The sequence below is a fragment of the Musca autumnalis genome, unplaced genomic scaffold, assembly GCF_047663935.1.
Source record: "Musca autumnalis isolate F117 unplaced genomic scaffold, ASM4766393v1 scaffold_4, whole genome shotgun sequence".
NCBI classification, from domain to species: domain Eukaryota; kingdom Metazoa; phylum Arthropoda; class Insecta; order Diptera; family Muscidae; genus Musca; species Musca autumnalis.
The window spans coordinates 4,831,209-4,845,360 of NW_027411977.1; the positions used below are offsets into that span (position 1 = coordinate 4,831,209).

General features: G+C 31.8%; 1 protein-coding gene and 1 long non-coding RNA gene across 3 annotated transcripts in view; one reads left to right on the forward strand and one right to left on the reverse strand.

Annotated features, from left to right (window-relative positions):
- The window catches only part of LOC141402279 (uncharacterized), a 36,258-nt gene that overhangs the window by 16,777 nt on the left and 5,329 nt on the right, over positions 1-14,152 (reverse strand). The gene's annotated exons all lie outside the window — the stretch shown is intronic.
- On the forward strand, positions 1,474-9,121 carry LOC141402287 (uncharacterized). Of its 2 annotated transcripts, none has more exons than XR_012412582.1 (4): positions 1,474-2,322; positions 2,385-2,750; positions 2,823-3,393; positions 8,977-9,121. It is a non-coding gene; the product is annotated as an uncharacterized lncRNA (long non-coding RNA). The 2 variants fall into 2 exon arrangements; XR_012412581.1 differs by lacking the exon at positions 8,977-9,121 and adding an exon at positions 8,630-8,680 and having other exon boundaries at positions 1,475-2,322.

Consider the following 14,152-nt stretch of genomic DNA (forward strand, 5'->3'; position numbering starts at 1 on the left):
TTTTTCCTTCTTTTCTTTCTTTTCAGCAAATTTCATGTTTTTAGTCATATTTTTGATGATTTTTAATAAAAAGATAAAAATGTTTTGCATGCAATTCTTTTGTGTTTTTCTGCGATATTTTTCCCACAAAAACGTTTATACAGAGATATTATTGTTTAGAAAATCAATGCGCCTAAAAGTATGCTGTATATTATTGAGACTTATTTAATTGATTTTTAATTTTTAAAGACTTAGTAAAATTAATGACTTTTTGGTTTATGTGACCACGTTGGTCGGTAAAAATAGGGTTAAGTATTACAATCACGAATTTATGACACGTGAATATGAAAATATTAAAATTTTTAACTAGTTTTTCTTACAATTTTCGCACTTTTCCATAAAGAAATCTTTTTATTACAGTTTGATAGTCACTGTACTGCAATTTTTTGGCTTTTGTACTCACTCAATATAATGTGATCAGACCTGTTGTTTCATATTATGACAATGAGATGGCAGTATGTTAAATGTCATGAAGTTCTGTTTCAGCTGGTGGTTATGAAATTAAATATATTGCCGTTTTGCCTCGTTACAATGGCTCGGGACATGGTGGTGTTACCATCAACAGGTGATATGCCGAAATTTGGCTTGGCGCTTTGTTCTCCACCTAAGGTATATTGCGTCTAAATCCTTAGATGAATGTGAGGATTTTTCCACAATATCCTTTAATATAGGATGAAGCAATTTGTTTTAATATGTTTTAACACAAACTATAATGTATTTCAATCAAAATTAGGCTTACCCGAGAGCAATTTATTTTCTAATTTAAAAAAAATATTGTGTTTTAACAATGAGCAAGTAGTATTTGGTCTTAATAAATTTGAATATTTAAATTTATGTCACAAAGTTTTTTTTAAATACTTCTTTTTGGACTTCAACGGCTGTGGAAATTCACAATTTTAGGAGGTTATCTTAATTATGACACTTGTTCACTCGATTATCTATGACTTTGTGATAGAAACTTCGATGTGACTTTCCTTGAAGGTCAAAATCCACATGTTGGAGTTTTTGTGATGACGTGTCAACTACATTACAACTCTGGTGGATCTTGAGATTAATCAGTTGAGGTCTAGCGCTAACTCCAGATGGCGCTAATAAGATTGTAAATCTCAACAAACATTTTAATTTGTAATGTGCCGTTTCCACGCTACATTGTTCGTTTTCCATTCGTTGTTCGAGTAGAAATATTCTCCGAAGGACGGATAAATATGTCCTATCTCTAACAAATGAGAGAATTTATCGAAAAGTTAAATTATGACATATTTAAATTAAAAAAATGTATTGAAAACCAAAAACTTTCGAAAGAAAAAAGATGAATGAAAAGTAATGTACCAAGACTTTTATACAGATGCCGAAGGAAGAAGATGGTGTTTCATTCACAATCCCGTACACATGTCTTATCCATTTATTCAAAATCGAGTTAAAAAATAGAAACAAAAACGAAAGCAAATAACTGAAAGTCTGTATACACAAGCATTGTTTTGACATGTTGACCTTGTTGTTTTGACATTATGAAAACAGAAATAAAAATTGTATTGAAAATAACAATAATTTTCAAAATTAATGGAAAATATTAATTCAATGCACGCCTTTCGACAGGCGAACGACTTTATTCGAACACTCGTGTAAAAATGCTGTAAACAAAATTGTTTTGTTTATTCTGAATTATTATTCAATTCTATTAAAGAGCAATCAAATATATTTATCCTCGTTGCTATTGCGTTAAAAAGAATAATAACTTTGCTAACAATAAATAAATTTACTGTACAGTTTAAATTTATTTACAGTTTGAGGGGAACCTGATATTACATGGTCGTGTAAACACGCCACATAAAATTGAGGAACCTTACAACACTAGATAACAGATGTTCATATCTTTATTCATTTTTTGTTTTGTTCAATGTTTTGTCAACATTGAAAACAAATGAAAATAATAGTAAATAGAAAAATGAATATTGTCGTGTTTTGTAGACAAAACATAATTAAATATTAATAGTTTTGAATCAACAACTTCTCCTGTGGATTTCCTTTGTGAAATAAGGAATAAGAATTGCATTTGGTTGCTAGAAGCAATTGCCATTACATGTTTACATGGCTGTGTGTTGTGCGGTGTCAATTCCATACCACAGACAAAGGTGGATGAAATGAAGGTTTCGCTATGGATGTATGTGATGTGTTCAATCGAAAGGAACATGCCACAGACTACAGTGGCTGTCACAAAGCCAGATCATTTTACGAAAACCCGTGGAGTTAAATGATTTGGGAATTTGCGAAAGTTTTGGTCAGGTACATAATTATCTGTGAATATTATATTAGAATAAAATTGGTAACTCTTCATGTATTTTCAGGTAGAATGGAAGTGCTTTGTGTCATTGAACAAAATTCATGCCGAAGACAGACTTGTCAATATGTAAACACTATGTTTGTGTGTATGAGGAGTTGGCAAATTGTTAAGGAGGGAAGTATATTTCCAATGAGTCTTTGTTATGTTTCGAGTTCTAACAAACTTTTGTTTTTCTTTACAGGTACAAAACTGATGATGTGTGGGATGATGAATGACTGTGGCTGAATGTGTAATGTCAAACAGGTTAAATTGGCAACAAAAAGGAATGTTTGTAACTCATAGAAAGGAGCGTATAATTCCAATAGTGCACATTTATACATTTGAAAAAAAAGGTCCTGAAAAAGGATACTACACTTTAAGATGAATTCAGGTAGATACATATCTGTTTGTGAGTGTATATGCCTTTATGTTTTTAACATGATTTTTTTTGTTTTGTTTTCAGAATGATAACAATGAAAATTCTCTGTTAATTATTTGTGTAAAATCATAGAGGCCTATAAAGAGATCACAACATCATTGATAAGCTATTATTAAATGACAATGTTTGAATAAGGCATATGTTTAAAATAGGAAAGTATAATTCCAATTTTATTAAGTTTCTAAAATGTATTCTAATAACAACTTTTTTGTATTCTTTTTCAGGAATATTGTCTATCACAATGCTGTGTAGTAATGTCGGTGTGTTTGCTTGTGGAAATGCTTCTTGTTACCTGAATATTTGTACGATTGCTCATGGCTATAATTATGTGTGGAAGTTATTGTTTTCATCGAATACAAACAAACTATTTGAAAAGCAGATAAGTTATTTATGTCATTAATATCTTTTTTTTTAAATACTAATGCAATTTGTTTCTCTTCTTTCAGGTTCAAATTATTTGACGGTTTTACTAATTTTTTTCTTTTCTTTTTTTAGATTTAAAATAACATCGTGGGACATTTCATAAAAGCTGGAAATATTGTATTTAGTTGTCGAATCATCATCAACGTTGCAGATCAATATGTTTGGACAAATGGTGAGAAATATTGTCATTTGTAGAACGTACTAAAAGTTGTTATAAGTTTTTATTCCAATTTTATTGTTTAAGATGTTGGCCATGTATTGTGCCAATCAACTGACCCTTTAAGTTTTCGACCTCATAATAACAGTTGCCGAGAGCCTTTCTAATTCTACATTTTAACCAGGGCTTGCATAGTTTAGAATTTATCCCTTTGGTGAAATTACTTTGGACAAAGTTTTTTCTGTAGACTTCTTGTCCTGGCTTAAAATTTACTATTCGGCTTCTTTTGTTATATGAACGTGTATTGCGTTCATATGCCTGGTGTAAATTTTTGTTAATATTCTTGTGCAATATTTGCATCTTGTCAGACTCAGGTAAAATATCAATGGTACCATCTTCTAATGCACTCAGTTTACGCAGAATTGTATAAGCATCCGCATGCGTTATCATTTGGTAGCCTGTTAAGGCAAAATATGGAGATGTACCTGTTGAGGCGTGTAACGTCGATCGCAAGGCACACTCGATTTTGGGCAGTTTTTCGTCCCACCTAGACTGATCAGTATTTATGTACGTCCGTATGCTAGTGAGTATGGATTGGTTTACACGTTCACTAGCATTAGCTTGTGGCGCGTGTATGGCAGTTCGTATGTGTTTTATACCAAATAGTTTCAAGGTGTCTTTGAACATTTCGGAAGTAAATTGTTTTCCGTTATCGGAATGAATAAATTCCGGTACTCCGAACTTATAAAATACTTCCTCAACTAAAAATTTTGTCACTTGTGTTACAGTTGCCTTTGTCATGGGTTTTAGCAATACAAATTTTGTTTTGTGATCTAACACAATAAATATGTATGCTTTACCAGATTTTGTTCTTGGGTATGGACCCAAAAAAATCTATGTAAATTTTTTGAAAAGGCCTCTGCGTAACAACTTCGTTACCCATTGGTGGCCTGAGCACTTGTTTAGGGTGCTTAATCTCCTTACACATCTGACAGTTATTAATGTATTCTTTTATTTCATTGACCATCGATGGCCAATAGAAATACTGTCGTATGTTAAACAAAGTTTTTGATATGCCGCCATGACATGTGTTATTTTCGTGCGACTTTTTAATTATTTCTTTTGTTAAGCTACCTGGTAACCATATCTTCCAACATTCACTCTCATTTTCAACATCTGTACTGTTGAATTTTATCCTTTTGTAGACGATACCTTCAGACACTTTGAGGTCAGGTAATCGCTGTTTGTTTTGTTCTATTGTGTCAATTAAAGTCAAGTACTTTTCATTTTTGAATTCATCTGAATTGAAGTCTATGAGTGAGGCAGTTTCTATGGCGATTTCCTCCATATCCATGCGTGAAAGCATGTCGGGTACAACATTTTTAGTACCTTTGCGATGTTCTATCGTGAAGGTGTACCCTTGGAGTTTTAAACTCCATCTTGCAAGACGGCCATTTAAGTCTTTCTGCCTCATCAGCCATTGTAGGCTGGAATGGTCGGTTATTACCGTAAATTCCATAAGTTCTATATATTGTCTGAATCTTTCTATTGCGAGTATGACTGCTAGACATTCTTTTTCCGTCGTTGAATAGTTTCGTTGAGCACTGTTCAGTTTCTTGGAAAAATATTCGATAGGATGTTCTCCTTCATCTTCATCTTTCTGAAAAAGAACAGCGCCAACACCGACGTTTGATGCGTCACACTGAACGTAGAGTGGTCTAGTGAAGTCAGGACTCGACAATATAGGACTAGACACTAAACAATTCTTCAACTTTTCAAACGAATCAAGGGCTTCTGATGTCATAACGAATTTTGGACTTTTCTTTAACGTGTCTGTTAAAGGAGATGTGAGTGTAGAGAAATCGTGGATGAATCTTCTATACCATCCTACGGTACCTAAAAATTTCCTCACGTCTTTCTGTGATTTAGGAGGTCTTATGTTGACTATTGCCTCGATTTTACCAGGATCAGGTTTGAGCTTACCTGCACCAACTATGTAGCCAAGGTACTTTAGCTCTTTGTAACAAAACTTGGATTTTTCCATGTTGATGGTTAATCCTGCATTTGTTAACCTGTCTCCTACCACCTTTAGCATATCAATATGCACATCAAAACTCTGGGAAACAACCAAAAGATCGTCCAGGTACACAAACACTCGGTCTTTCAACTCTGGAGGAATCACCTTGTCCATGAGTCTGCACATCCTTTGAGCAGCATTGCACAGTCCGAAAGGCATGACCTTAAATTGGTAGTGAGGTCTACCTTGGACTGTGAACGCTGTCAAGGGGCGACTTGATTCCTCCAGAGGAATTTGCCAAAATGCGTCCTTTAGATCGATGGCAGATATGAAGTGAGTGTCACCTAGTCTTGCCAGTAAACCGTCTATGTTCGGCAAAGGGTAGGCATCTTTCCTTGTTACCTTATTTAATTCCCTCGCGTCAAGACACAATCGGTTCTTATTCGGCTTTATGACTAGTGTGACTCTATTGTTCCACTCAGCATTTCGGGCTACCTCTATAACGTCTAACTCTAGCATACGGTCGAGTTCAGCGTTCATGAGTTTTTGAACCGCTGGACTGACGGGATAATATCTCATTTTTCTCGGAATGGCATTGCCAACATCAATTTCATGCTGTTCCAAATGAGTTTTCCCTAGTCCGAACTTAGTATAGCACCGAAATGAGAGCTTTGCATTCTCTAATCTTATATTATCTTCATATGTGAGCTTATGCATTTTGATATCCTCTGCTAAATCTGTAATGTCGTCACATAATTCGTTTACGTCTGGTTCAAATGATATTTTGACATTTAGGTGTTGCCAAAAGTCATATCCAAGTATGAGGGTTTGCTTCAGATTGGGCACTAAGTATAAAGTCATTTCTTTAGTCTTATTACCGCAATTAACATTGACTTTAATTTTGCCTATTATCTCCTGTTGCTTGCCATCAGCAGTTTTTATGCAAGATTTAAAATTCAATATATTTGCATTTATCTTTTTGGCATTCTCTAGGCAATTTTTGCCTAGGCAACTCACAGGAGCGCCGCTGTCCATAAGACCTATGAATTCAGAACCGTTTATTTTGACATTCAAATAGGGTCTTATGTCATTTTCTACCTCCAAACAAGCGGAAGCTATTTCGTTTCTTTCTTGCTTTCTGTGTTTATGAGACTGTCTTGCCTTAGCTACCTTTTTGCTGACCTGAGGTATAAAATCTTTGAAGATTTCTGCCCTTACTTTATTGTAATTTTCTAGTCTTTCCTCATATGGGATAATAGTTTTTAATTTCTTTGTTAGTTTTGTAGAATCAGAATGGTATATTTTGGTATTTTCATTTTTTTGCTGTGTATTTTGTTTAAGTGTTGCCAGATCAGGTTCTGTGGCTCTTACTGGGTTGAATCTTGTTGAGAACATGTGTTCCCAGTCTTTCCCATGTTCTTCAACTTGTTTCCCAGACATTTTGGACAATTTGGTGACGTAACTCCGTCGAACCCACATCTGTAACAAAATTTGTTACGTTGGTCCAACTCACAGTCAATAAAAGTATGCCCTATTTCCTTACAGTTCCAACAAGTGATTTGCTTAGTTGGTACTGTTTTGCTGTTGTGTAAAGCTTCAACTTCAAGTGGAGTTTCAAAGGACTCGTTAGAATCGAGATCAAGTTCATGAACTCGTCTGAAATTCTGATGTTGTTGTTGCTGTCTAAAAGCTTGTCGTTTTGAAATTGTTGCTTCAGCTCTCTTACACTCTTCAAGAAGGTCGTCAATTGTATCTATGTATTTGGCATAGATAAGTTGGACAAGTCCTTCTTTAAGATTGTCTTTTATTATCTTGACGATTTCAAATTCAGGTATTGGTATCCTCATCTGGTTTTTAAGTCTAACAATTTCTGATATATAGATATCGGCGGTTTCCGATGGAAGCTGTCGACGATCTATTATCTTCCTTTGTATTTCGAAATCACTTTCAAAGTTTCGAAATTTCTTAATGAAATGGTATTTTAAATGATCCCATTCACATACAGGGTTCTGCTGCCTAAACAACCAAATCCAATCGTAGGCTCTTCCTGCGAGTAGGTGGTGAAAACCTTTTACAAATACATGTAAAGGACAGTTGTAGTCCAATCTTAAAGACTCAGCTCGAAAAACAAATTCTTCTACACTGACTGACTTTGCAGAGCCGTCAAATTTCAATCCCCATTTTTGGAGTTGTAAAGGGGTGATAGGCTTATAACCCAATTGGAAATTTTGGTTAAAATTTTGAGAATATCGTTCCCTATGATTTTGAGGTTGATTGTGTGGAACTGTTGGCTGTGTTGGTGGTGGAAAATGTGGGTTGTCATTTTGTCTATTTGGCCTTGGTGGTTCTGGTTCGATTTCAATTTGGTCTGTGGTAATGTTAAAGGAATTCATAGAACTTCTCACTATATGTGGAATCATTCGTACGATTCTGTTTTCCATCGCTTGTAATGCCTCTGATTGGGCAACTCTTACAGAAGCACTTATGTATTCCCTAAGACTTGGACCATTATTGCTCGTTATTGGTGCTTCTAAATTGATGTTGTCGTTAACAGCAGACATTCTCGGAGGGATGTTTTGTTCTCCGGTTGTCTGATAACCTGTTAATTCGCTATAAGGCGGCCTTGTTATTGAACTATTTGGTTCAGGTGATGATGTTTCAGGACCTGTAGAAGTTAGTGGACCCGTAGGTAAAGAAGTTGCAATGGACATCAGTGGTGGAATACCTGTTTCAACCACAGTCCTGTTTGCATCTTGTGCAGGCGATTGCGAATTATTCATCAAATTTAGAGCATTTGTAGGAGGATTAGGTGTCATACCAAATGACAAAAAATTAGTACCTAAAGGATTGTTGTTTAGCATTGCAGCTTGGGATGTGCTGGGGAGGTTGTCGTTATTTGCAGCTGAAGCATTTTTACTTGCAAGTCTGCTTGAGGTTCTATTTGCTTGGTTTTTACTAGCCATTATAATAATTGAAACGATATAAGTCAAGAATCAGATTTGAAAATCAAAAAGGACGAAATTGTTCGTAAGAAAGGATAAATTTGTAATAAGATTGTTTTCAGTTAGTATTGAAAAAGTATATAAGTATGTGTAAATGTTAATTTTGAAATTTATATAAAAATATTTGTACAAAATTATATGTATAAATGTTTTTGTGAATATGTATTATAATAAAGATTTTCTTTGTGAAAATATTTTAATACTTTTTTCCTATTTCTTTTTTTCTTTTTAGGTAATTTTTTTTTGAAAAATAAATAACTACTTTTATACTTATATATAAATCTTAATTTGTCGTTTTTTTATATTCTTAATTTAATTAATCATTATAGAAATATACATTTATATATTTATTAAGGATTTTTTTAAAGTAATTTAAAACTTGAATTAATTTATATAATAAATATATATTGAGTAAATCAATTATTTCATACAATAAATGTTTATTTCTATAATATTCAATTGTAATAATTTCTTTTATATTTTTTTTTTTTTTGATAATGATGTCTTAATTATTATTATGAAATTTAATATATATTTTCATAAGAAATTAAAGAATGACTTTGTTTACTTTTCTTATAGTGCTTTCTGATGACAATTTAATTATGTAAAATCAGATATATAAATAATTGTTGTTTTGGTATATATACTTATTTTAATGTAAATGACAATTATTATTTTTTTTTACTTTCAACAAATAAATGTGTTGTTTTTTTATATAATTAAATTGTCAAAGGTAGTTTCTTTTTGTTTGTTTGGTTCTTTTTTTATATAATTCAGTTATTGGTATTTTTTTAAATATTTCTTTGTTTTTAATTTATTATTATTATTTTTTTTTTTTGAAAGTTTTTTTTTTTTAATTAATAATATTTTTATCTGTTCATAAATCTAACAGCTTGTAAATATTTTTTATATTCTTTTTATTGACGTTTTAATAATAATAAATTGAATTTGTGTGTGTATATTTTTTTATTTTGTATAATTTTTAAATAATTAGAGATCTTTTTGATTTTCTACGTTTTGAAGTAATTTATAATGCTTTTTTTGTGTATGATTTTTATTTAAATGTTAGGGCTGAATAAATGTTTTCAGATAGCAATTTATAAGCAATATTTTGTAAATAGAAATCTGAAATACAATTATTATAATTTTTCAAAAATTTAATGCTTTCTAATTTTTTATTAGAAATGTAAATATTAAGAAAAATGAATTGTACTGAAATAAAATTTAAATCATGTTTATTTGTTAATAAACATATCAAATAAATCGTCCATTTTAAATCAAAAATTGTTGTTTGTTAGAAAATGGCTTTAGGTTTCGAAAGTAAGTATGAATTACAATTTGGTAAGAAAAAACTTTGTGCCTTTCGGAATCAATGAGTTTTGCTTTCAAAAGGGAACGAATATTTACGTTGCTATATAGCCTTACATGAATATGTTTCCCTTTTGATCGCATTGTCATATGAATCGATTTGGGACTTCTGCATTTGATTACATCTGCGTACCTGTACAACGCGACATGGCTCTAAACGTGCCTTCCGGGATACCGATGCGCGAATGAAATCTTGTACAGAGTTTTGGCTATGTGAAATAATGAAAAATTTAAGTTGCTCGATAGTTGGGCGCCATAAATGTAACAGTACGGTTAAGTGGAGTTGGTACAGGTTGGTAGAGCTGCGGCTTAGCTCGCCGGATGGGGGAGTTCTTTTTGTCCACTGACTGTACATTTAATATTGTTGTACCATCATCATACTCGGTTCGTTTCGTAACTGTCAATTTACTTTAAAGATGCTAAAAAAAAATAAATACAAAAATGAAACGGATGTAAAACCATACCTCTTTGTAGCCTTTTAACTTAGAATGGACAATGGTCAGATTTCCATTACGACACGAGGTTTTGTTGTAATACCTCCTTGGCTTTTCCCACCCCATTTGACATCTTTCAGTCAACCTTGGTATTTCAGTAGCCAAGTTTTTTATTGAAATACCCCAAAAACGAATATTGCTACCCTAATACTCTATTCAGCCCATTTTAAATACACTTTTAAACCATATTTTTAATTGTAAAATTCAGATTTTAATTATTTTATCGTTTAACAATGTTTTGTAAATATACATGCTTAACTTATTTTAACGAATATTTATTATATATTAATCTTAATATTTTTATAGGACAATTTTATGGCTAATTTTTGTAGTTTTATTTAGTTTTTGTCTTAGTTTCACTTATTTTTGTACATTTTTTAACTTATATTTTCATTTAATTTGTATTTAATAATTTTTAATTTGGGTAATTTTATAATTTTTTATATAGGTTTTTACATTTTGATTTCAATTTTAATAATCATAATTTTTCCTTCTTTTCTTTCTTTTCAGCAAATTTCATGTTTTTAGTCATATTTTTGATGATTTTTAATAAAAAGATAAAAATGTTTTGCATGCAATTCTTTTGTGTTTTTCTGCGATATTTTTCCCACAAAAACGTTTATACAGAGATATTATTGTTTAGAAAATCAATGCGCCTAAAAGTATGCTGTATATTATTGAGACTTATTTAATTGATTTTTAATTTTTAAAGACTTAGTAAAATTAATGACTTTTTGGTTTATGTGACCACGTTGGTCGGTAAAAATAGGGTTAAGTATTACAATCACGAATTTATGACACGTGAATATGAAAATATTAAAATTTTTAACTAGTTTTTCTTACAATTTTCGCACTTTTCCATAAAGAAATCTTTTTATTACAGTTTGATAGTCACTGTACTGCAATTTTTTGGCTTTTGTACTCACTCAATATAATGTGATCAGACCTGTTGTTTCATATTATGACAATGAGATGGCAGTATGTTAAATGTCATGAAGTTCTGTTTCAGCTGGTGGTTATGAAATTAAATATATTGCCGTTTTGCCTCGTTACAATGGCTCGGGACATGGTGGTGTTACCATCAACAGGTGATATGCCGAAATTTGGCTTGGCGCTTTGTTCTCCACCTAAGGTATATTGCGTCTAAATCCTTAGATGAATGTGAGGATTTTTCCACAATATCCTTTAATATAGGATGAAGCAATTTGTTTTAATATGTTTTAACACAAACTATAATGTATTTCAATCAAAATTAGGCTTACCCGAGAGCAATTTATTTTCTAATTTAAAAAAAATATTGTGTTTTAACAATGAGCAAGTAGTATTTGGTCTTAATAAATTTGAATATTTAAATTTATGTCACAAAGTTTTTTTTAAATACTTCTTTTTGGACTTCAACGGCTGTGGAAATTCACAATTTTAGGAGGTTATCTTAATTATGACACTTGTTCACTCGATTATCTATGACTTTGTGATAGAAACTTCGATGTGACTTTCCTTGAAGGTCAAAATCCACATGTTGGAGTTTTTGTGATGACGTGTCAACTACATTACAACTCTGGTGGATCTTGAGATTAATCAGTTGAGGTCTAGCGCTAACTCCAGATGGCGCTAATAAGATTGTAAATCTCAACAAACATTTTAATTTGTAATGTGCCGTTTCCACGCTACATTGTTCGTTTTCCATTCGTTGTTCGAGTAGAAATATTCTCCGAAGGACGGATAAATATGTCCTATCTCTAACAAATGAGAGAATTTATCGAAAAGTTAAATTATGACATATTTAAATTAAAAAAATGTATTGAAAACCAAAAACTTTCGAAAGAAAAAAGATGAATGAAAAGTAATGTACCAAGACTTTTATACAGATGCCGAAGGAAGAAGATGGTGTTTCATTCACAATCCCGTACACATGTCTTATCCATTTATTCAAAATCGAGTTAAAAAATAGAAACAAAAACGAAAGCAAATAACTGAAAGTCTGTATACACAAGCATTGTTTTGACATGTTGACCTTGTTGTTTTGACATTATGAAAACAGAAATAAAAATTGTATTGAAAATAACAATAATTTTCAAAATTAATGGAAAATATTAATTCAATGCACGCCTTTCGACAGGCGAACGACTTTATTCGAACACTCGTGTAAAAATGCTGTAAACAAAATTGTTTTGTTTATTCTGAATTATTATTCAATTCTATTAAAGAGCAATCAAATATATTTATCCTCGTTGCTATTGCGTTAAAAAGAATAATAACTTTGCTAACAATAAATAAATTTACTGTACAGTTTAAATTTATTTACAGTTTGAGGGGAACCTGATATTACATGGTCGTGTAAACACGCCACATAAAATTGAGGAACCTTACAACACTAGATAACAGATGTTCATATCTTTATTCATTTTTTGTTTTGTTCAATGTTTTGTCAACATTGAAAACAAATGAAAATAATAGTAAATAGAAAAATGAATATTGTCGTGTTTTGTAGACAAAACATAATTAAATATTAATAGTTTTGAATCAACAACTTCTCCTGTGGATTTCCTTTGTGAAATAAGGAATAAGAATTGCATTTGGTTGCTAGAAGCAATTGCCATTACATGTTTACATGGCTGTGTGTTGTGCGGTGTCAATTCCATACCACAGACAAAGGTGGATGAAATGAAGGTTTCGCTATGGATGTATGTGATGTGTTCAATCGAAAGGAACATGCCACAGACTACAGTGGCTGTCACACTGAAAAAAGTTTAAGCTTTCGCGTCGAAGGGTTGATATCTCGGAAACTAGAGAAGATAGTTGAAAGCTGACCAATAATTCTGAAAGATCATACCGGAAAACCATAGAAACCACCTGTATCTCAAAAAGTCAAAAATGACATATGGAACACTTAAGCATGACACCGACGATATATTAAACGGATATGAATGATCCTCTGCTTCTTACCCAAACTTTAATCCTTATTTTATTTTCAACTGCAGAAAACACTGTGTCACCTGTGTACATTGGCATATTTATTTGGCAAGGCCGAAAACAATATTCCATGTTATTTAGCAGATTGGCTATGTAAAATGTAAATAAAGTATGTTGATTGGGCCTTACTTATATGGTAATTAATTTCAGAAATGTACTAAGAAGTTAAAAAAATAATTTAAGGCAAACGGTAACGGCAATAGTATCTTGGAGATTTGATTTTAGCAACTCTCCAAACACAACTACTAAGGGGTAGTTTACACTATATGTAAATGTCATATGACATGAAATTTTCCATCGTTATATATTCGCTAATATTTGCAATATTGGAGATTTTCCTTACGCCATTTACTCTGTGGGCCCACACCAGCAAAAATGTAAAAAAACTACGTCTCCACATTGCCTCCGTGAGTAGATATGGAATGGTTTTTTTTTCGTGTCATATGACATTGATAGATAGTGTAAACTATCTCTAAAACTTGACAACGTATACTTCTGATTATTATCTGTTATGGGGTGAGAAATCTTTCAAAGAATTGACATCTCGGGGATATGTAAACATGCAGGAACAATTTTTCGATTGTTTCCCTTATACATAATATAGCAATATTAGATATATTTTTTATTTTAATATGTGAAGGATCAGATATGGGTAAAAATAAGTTCATACGCTTTTGTAAATTTTAAGGATCGATAACTCATATATACACTCGCTTAAAAAAGACCTAATTTTTTTTCAAGAGAGTGGTAAATATTTCAGAAGTATCCCAGATTACTGCATAAGTGATAAAAAATTGCTATGTCTACATTTTATTATAAAAAAGGTTCCGCACAAATCACTTTGAAAAAAATTGTTTTTTTACAGTGTTTTTACAGTGTTTTATTTAACTTGCTTTGGTGCGTGTTTAGTTCAAATCTGG